This window comes from Bos javanicus, chromosome 8 (genome assembly GCF_032452875.1).
Source record: "Bos javanicus breed banteng chromosome 8, ARS-OSU_banteng_1.0, whole genome shotgun sequence".
Lineage (NCBI taxonomy): Eukaryota > Metazoa > Chordata > Mammalia > Artiodactyla > Bovidae > Bos > Bos javanicus.
The window spans coordinates 91,772,589-91,780,444 of record NC_083875.1 but is presented as its reverse complement, the minus strand read 5'-3'; positions in this window follow the sequence as shown (position 1 = coordinate 91,780,444).

Genomic DNA, 7,856 nt, shown 5'->3' with positions numbered 1-7,856 from the left:
GGAAGGCAGATTGTTAACCACTGGACCACCAAGGAAGTCCCCCCTTAACTACTTTTGAAATGCTTTGTTCATCACCTCAAATAAATAAGGGCTCATAGTTTTATGGAAATAGTGCTTTTATTTTCTTGTCACGTAAAATCCCACTAACACTCCATTCTGTAGCTATTTCAAGAACCCCTATGACTTGGTTGAGAGGGGAAGGGAATTGATGGGAAATTTGGTGTTGGCCAAGTTCTGAAAATAGAAATTGTGCCCACAAAAAAGTATTTTGTTGGTTATTGTGACCACATTTGTAATTCTTGGCTAGTTCAGAATGCTTTGGTAGCAGGTCAAAGCCTTTGACTTCTTTCTTTATAAAAGAAAGATATGTCAAGTGGAAATCACATTTGTTAATTTAAAAAAATTAGTAAAATATATGAACAAAGGTTTGAAAGCAAATCTTTCCCTGTTCTTAAGAGGGAAATATTTAGAGAGCATAGAGAAGGAAAAGAGAGAAATAAGGGGACTGGATTTCTTATGTTTCAAAAGTTAATAGGAAATTAGAGCAAGAAGAGGGCAGTAGTCTGCGATTTCACTAATACTACCCCAGTTAATCTCAAAAGACAGATTTGAGGTTTTGACCAGGACAGCTCTAGGTGTGTCATTCTTCCTTTGCTGCCAGAAAGAAGGGCGCAAGAAGAAGTCAGGGACTTTGTCCTATACTCTGAGCTGTCTCTTTTGGGCTGATTGGAGATGGGTTAAAATTGGCTCTTGAATGAGAAGTAAATCTGATTATTGACTCCAGTGTTTGGAATTCAGTAGTTCATGAGGACAAATAATCCTTTTACTTAGAGAGCTCTGGAATTCAAGAGTCTTCAGATAAAATCTTTTCAATTAGATTTTGTTCAGAAAGGGTGTCAGTAGAGACTTGTAATTATGAGGACATCAAGCAAGAATTTATATTTCTCAGGGAAAATGAAAGGCTATCTGAAATTATTAACTTTTTTACACACCCCCCCTCCCATACTGGGATTTATACTTCTCCCTTATTTTAAAAACTATTTCCTAGAAAATTACAGAAGAAACTGTCCTATTTTTATTTTGTTTGAAGGATGATTTTCTTTTAATTAAGACTAATGATATGTTAGAATTAGATTCTGTGAAAATATTTCTTGAAGGTTGACTATGTGTTATACTTATGCAATTCACAAATGAGGGGGAAAGTGATGATATTTGAAAAGAAGTGTTATTTGAACTAAAGTTAATGACTTTCATTTCTTAATGGGTACACTGGTTGATGCATGTGATACTTAAATAGATGCTTAATTGATAATGTGTGGAAGGAATAATAGACCTTTAGATTTATTTAGGGCAAAGACTGTATGTAATTTCCTAGTGAATATCACATATAGACCCTTGATAAATTCTTAATGAACTTCTAATCAGTTATGACTCAAAGTTGGAGATATGAATTCTGTTCCTAGCCCTGCCATGTATCTCTGTGTGACCTTAAATACTCAGTTTCTTGAATAGTTTTGCAAGTAAAGAATTACACTTCAGGGCTATAAATTACTTGTTTTTAAGTTTCTGATGAAACATATTATTTACCATCACATTCTCATTCTCTGTGCTTTTCTCTCTCTAGGCTGATTCTCATCAGCATGCATTCATGCCTGTTTCTACCTCATCTCATCACTACCCTTCTCTCTCTGTCTTTCTGAATACACACACATACACATTCATACACAAAATACAAAATTGGCAGATACTTTTATTGCCTTACCCGACATGTATTTGCGATTAGTGCAGAGGTCTGACTCAGAACATTCAAAACTTGGATTTAGAGTTTTACCTTCCCACATGTCAGGTTAGAAGTGGTAAGAAATTAATGCACACCTTCCACCCGCGCTACCAGGAGCAACCCTCAACCAACTATTTATTGGATATTTCTCATTGCTCTTCTCTACCCATTTTTCCTAGAACTTCCTCAAAATAAACTTTCTCCTGAGTTCTTACCTCAGTTTGGCTTCTGGAGGAACCCAAAGTAGGACACAAAGCAAACTCCTCCTTGCCTCTTTCAGCTACCACCCTGTTTCTCTCCTCATTCTTGAATAATTAAGCTATCTTATTCAGAGCTAGATCTGCAAGAGAACGACTTTGTTGAACTTGCTGCTGTGTGTCAGGAGTTTTAGTGAAGACCTGTTGAAATTGGAGGCCCAGAGAAAGGACAAAGAGAGACAAGAGGAAGAAGAAGTAACAGAAGAACCAAAGAGGCTCACAACACAGGAGATGGCAAGGGGATTTCCTTTGAGGAGGCACAGGACCTGAACAGTACGTGAAGGTAGCCGCAGTCATTCAGAACACAATCCAGTGTTAACTGTGTCATCTGTGACAGGAAAAATAGAGCTACTACCCAGACATCACGGTATCATTTTTTTCAAGAGGGTAGATAGAATTGAATTCAGCAAGGAACCAGAACCTGTGCAATCAATGGCAAGCATAAGTGAAGTTGAAGCTTGTCTTCCATCTCCCATTGCTGATGATCCTTCAGCTGACGATCCTTCTACCACTCCCATTTCCTCTCCCTCCTCTATTGGTAACTCTTCTTGCTTATTCACTCAGTGCTAGCCCCTGTACGCCACCTGTTTACAGTACTACTGTGTTTTTCCAGATTCTTTAAGGTTAAAAACGTTTATGATTTGTGTTTTTTATGTATTTTTTGTGAAAAGTATTATAAACCTATTACAACACAGTACTCTATAGCCAATTGTATTAGTTGAGTACCTAGGCTAACTTTGCTGGACTTATGAACAAATTGGACTTACAAACATGCTCTTGGAACAGAACTTGTTCATATGTAGGGCCTTAATGTATGAGTATTTACATCTTAAACTAGAAATACCCCTTCTGCTGGTCCGTTAGTGGAGTAAATTTAGTCAAGGGTTGAGCTCATTGTTGTTGTTGTCATTGCTATGGCTTTGTTCACTATAATCACCAACTTCAAAATCTTTTGGTGTTACTTTGTGTTTGAAAAGAAGGTAGGTTTGCTAGAGGATTTTTTTCAACTTTCAGTTTCCACCCTCAACTTTGGGACTTCTCTGTGTGCTTGCACATTAGAAAGTATCTCTTTCCATGTTTTTGTACACCCTAAATTATAGACTTGTTGCTTGTTACTTGGTGCCCACTAGCCTGGTGGTGAGGAAGCCATGATGGTTTTCTGTTACCCTAAAGAAGCCTTGGTCTTTGACAAGCTTATCCTAGATAAGCCTTGGTCCTTGACAGAGAGGCTGTGCCCCTCTGTCTGGGGATGGAGAATACTCAGTGATCCTGCCCTCTCCCAGCAACAGGAAGACCTCTAGTTATTTGAGTCCAGGATAGTTTCCTGTCCTCCCAGGGTAGAGGTTTTTTTTTTTTTTTTCTTTTTTCCTGCCCCCAGCAGTAATAATTCTCCTAAGCCTCTCACCCTGTTATATTTTTTGTTCATCCTATTTATTATTTACTTATTCCTTGTTTCATGTTGTGATAGATTGTATTTCTCAAAGGTAGCTATACAAATACACATGTAATACACACGTATGCCCCATCTCACATGTTATTTGTTTCTAACAACATGACTTAATATTTATCCCACTGTGAGGAAGGGTCTATGTTCTTTCCACTTGAATTCTCGTGAGGACTTGTATATTGCTACAACAATATAAAATGGCAGAAATGTCATATGACTTCCAAGGCTAGGATATAAAAAGGATATAGCCTCTACCTGGCTCTGTCCCTCTTGGAAAGCTCATGCTTGGAATCCAGCCATTATGCTGTTAGGAAACCCATACTAGCCCATGCAGAAAGACCACAGAGGCCCACGTGCAGAGAAAGTAATGCCCCCAGTGTAAGCCAGCATCAACTGTCTCAGATGTGTGAAAGAATAAGGCTTCAGATGATTTTATCCCCCTGCCTTTGATCTTCCATTTGAGATACCAGACATAATTGTTTGGAGACAAAATGACCCCATTGAGCCCTGTCTTAATTCCTGACCCACAGGATATATGACCATAATAAATAACTGTTGCATACCTCTAAATTTTGGAGTAATTTGTTACACAGTCATAGTAATTGGAACATATGTCTCTTTTGGGTTTAAGCCAACATCTGTTGGATCATAGAAAAAACAAGGGAAATCCAAAAAAATCTTTCTGCTTCATTGACTACACTAAAGCCTTTGACTGTGTGGATCAAAACAAACTGGGAAATTCTTAAAGAGATGGGAATACCAGACCATTTTACCTGTCTCCTGAGAAATCTATATGCAGGTCAGGTCAGTTCAGTTCAGTTCAGTCGCTCAGTCGTGTCCAACTTTTTCGACCCCATGAATCGCAGCACGCTAGGCCTCCCTGTCCATCACCAATTCCCGTAGTTCACTCAGACTCACGTCCATCGAGTCAGTGATGCCATCCAGCCATCTCATCCTCTGTCATCCCCTTCTCCTCCTGCCCCCAATCCCTCCCAGCATCAGTCTTTTCCAATGAGTCAACTCTTGGCATGAGGTGGCCAAAGTACTGGAGTTTCAGCTTCAGCATCATTCCCTCCAAAGAAATCCCAGGGCTAATCTTCAGAATGGACTGGTTGGATCTCCCTGCAGTCCAAGGGACTCTCAAGAGTCTTCTCCAACACTACAGTTCAAAAGCATCAATTCTTCGGCGCTCCGCTTTCTTCACAGTCCAACTCTAACATCCATACGTGACCACTGGAAAAACCAAAGCCTTGACTAGACAGACCTTTGTTGGCAAAGTAATGTCTCTGCTTTTGAATATGCTATCTAGGTTGGTCATAACTTTTCTTCCAAGGAGTAAGCGTCCTTTAATTTCATGGCTGCAGTCACCATCTGGAGTGATTTTGGAGCCCTCAAAAAATAAAGTCTGACACTGTTTCCACTGTTTCCCCATCTATTTCCCATGAAGTGATGGGACCAGATGCCATGATCTTCATTTTCTGAATGTTGAGCTTTAAGCCAACTTTTTCACTCTCCTCTTTCACTTTCATCAAGAGGCTTTTTAGTTCCTCTTCCCTTTCTGCCATAAGAGTGGTGTCCTGCATATCTGAGGTTATTGATATTTCTCCCGGCAATCTTGATTCCAGCTTGTGCTTCTTCCAGCCCAGTGTTTCTCATGATGTACTTTGCATAGAATTTAAATAAGCAGGGTGACAATATATGCAGGTCAAGAAGCAACAGTTAGAACCAGACATGGAAAAATGGACTGGTTCCAAATTAGGAAAGGAGTATGTCGAGGCTGTATATTGTCACCCTGCTTATTTAACTTATATACAGAGTACATTTTGTGAAATGCTGGACTGGTTGACTCACAAGCTGGAATCAAGATTGCTGGGAGAAATATCAATAACCTCAGATATGCAGATGACATGTCCTAATATCAGAAAGTGAAGAGGAACTAAAGAACCTCTTGATGAAGGTGAAAGAGGAGAGTGAAAAAGCTGGCTTAAAACTCAACATTCAAAAACTAAGATCATGGCATCTGGTCCCATCACTTCATGACAAATGAGGAAAAAGTGGAAACAGTGACTTATTTTTGAGGGGGGCTCCAAGTCACTATGGATGGTGACCTCAGTCACAAAATTAGAAGATGCTTGCTCCTTGAAAGAAAAGTTATGACAAACCTAGACAGCATATTAAAAAGTAGAGATGTCACTTTGCCAACAAAGGTCCATCTAGTCAAAGCTATGGTTTTTCCAGTAGTCATGTATGGATGTCAGAGTTGAACTGTAAAGGTGGAGCACTGAAGAATTGATGCTTTTGAACTGTGGTGCTGGTGAAGACTCTTGAGAGTCCCTTGGACTTCAAAGAAATCCAACCAGTCCATCCTAAAGGAAATCAGTCCTGAATATTCACCAGAAGGACTGATGCAGAAGCTGAACTTCCAATACTTTGGCCACCTGATGTGAAGAGCCAACTCATTGGAAAAGACCCTGATGCTGGGAAAGATTGAGGGCAGGAGGAGATGTGGGTGACAGAGGATGAGATATTTGGATGGCATCACCAACTTAATGAACATGAGTTTGAGCAAACTTCAGGAGATAGCAAAGGACAGGGAAGCCTAGTGTGCTGCAGTTCATGGGGTCACAAAGAGTCAAACACAACTTAGTGACTGAACGACAATCAATGTGTGCACGTGTTTGTGTATGTGTGCATGCATGTACTTTCTTTAGAGATTACAGTAAGTACCAGAGGAGTCCAGCTCCTGGTTAAAAAACCTGTGTGTGATATTTCAGGCTTGACCACAGGCAATTATGAAGTCTTTAACTGGCAGTCTTCATGGAGGAAAGCTGCTCTCCACACATCAGATTTGAGGTACAGCAGTACATGACCGTCTCTGAAGAAAGTTGCAGTTGAAGACTCAGATTGCTCTGGTTCATCCTACTCTTCTCATATTTGCCTTCCTTGACCAGGAGTCATCTTTTTTTTTTTTTCTTTTTTCTTTGGTTTTTGCGGTATAGTTGATTAACAATGTTGTGTTAGCTTCAGGTGTACAGCAAAGTGGTTTAGTTATATATATACACATATGTTTATTGTTTTTCACATTCATTTCCCATTTACATTACTACAGAATATACAGTAGGCCCTTGTTGGTGTTTTATTTTACATTTTATTTCTGAAGAATTCATTCATTCACACCCACATCGAACATCACAGATGCAGGGAAGGGAGAGTCCAACTCCATCCTCACTGCTCCAGCCAACAGAGGCAAAAATTCACAAAATAGATACAGGATGAGCAGATAAACTGGGCATGGAAAATGGCTCAGCATTTGCATGGCTCTGTTTTAAATATCATAGTGTGTATATATGAATTCCAAACCCCCAGTTTATTCCTGCCCCCCACCAACCTGTGCCCTTTGGTAACTGTAAGTGTGCTTCCTAAGTCTTTGAGTCTGTTTCTGTTTTATAAATAAGTTCATTTTTTTAGATTCCACATATAAGCAGTTGTCATATGATATTTGTCTTTTTCTTTCTGACTTCACTTATTATGATAATCTCCAGGACCATCCATATTGCTGCAAATGCCATTACTTCATTCTTTTTATTGGCTGAGGAAATATTCCATTGTATATGTGTACCACATTTTCTTTCAGTTCAGTTCAGTTCATTTCAGTTACTCAGTCATGTCCAACTCTTTGCAACTCTGTGGAATGCAGCACACCAGTCTTCCCCATCGATCACCAACTCCTGGAGCCTGCTCAAACTCACGTCCATTGTGTTGGTGATGCCATCCAACCATCTTATCCTCTGTCGTCCCCTTCTTCTCCCACCTTCAATCTTTTCCAGCATCAGGGTCTTTTCCAAAGGATCAATTCTTCTCATCAGTTGGCCAAAGTATTGGAGTTTCAGCTTCAGCATCAGTCCTTCCAGTGAATAGTCAGGACTGACTGCCTTTAGGATGGACTGGTTGGATCTCCTTGCAGTCCAAGGGACTCTCAACAGTCTTCTTCAACACCACAGTTCAAAAGTATCAATTCTTCGGCGCTCAACTTTCTTTATGGTCCAACTCTCATATCCTACATGACTACTGGAAAAGCTATAACTTTGACTAGACAGGCCTTTGTTGACAAAGTAACGTCTCCAGTTTTTAATATGCTGTCTAGGTTTGTCATAGCTTTTTTTTCCAAGGAGCAAGTGTCTTTTAATTTCATGGCTGTGGTCACCATCTGCAGTGATTTTGGAGCCCAAGAAAAAAAGTCTGTCACTGTTTGCTTTGTTTCCCCATCTATTTGCCATGAAGTGATGGGACTGGATGCCGTGATCTTACTTTTTTGAATGTTGAGTTTTAAGCCAATTTTTTCACTCTTCTCTTTCACATTCATCAAGAGGCT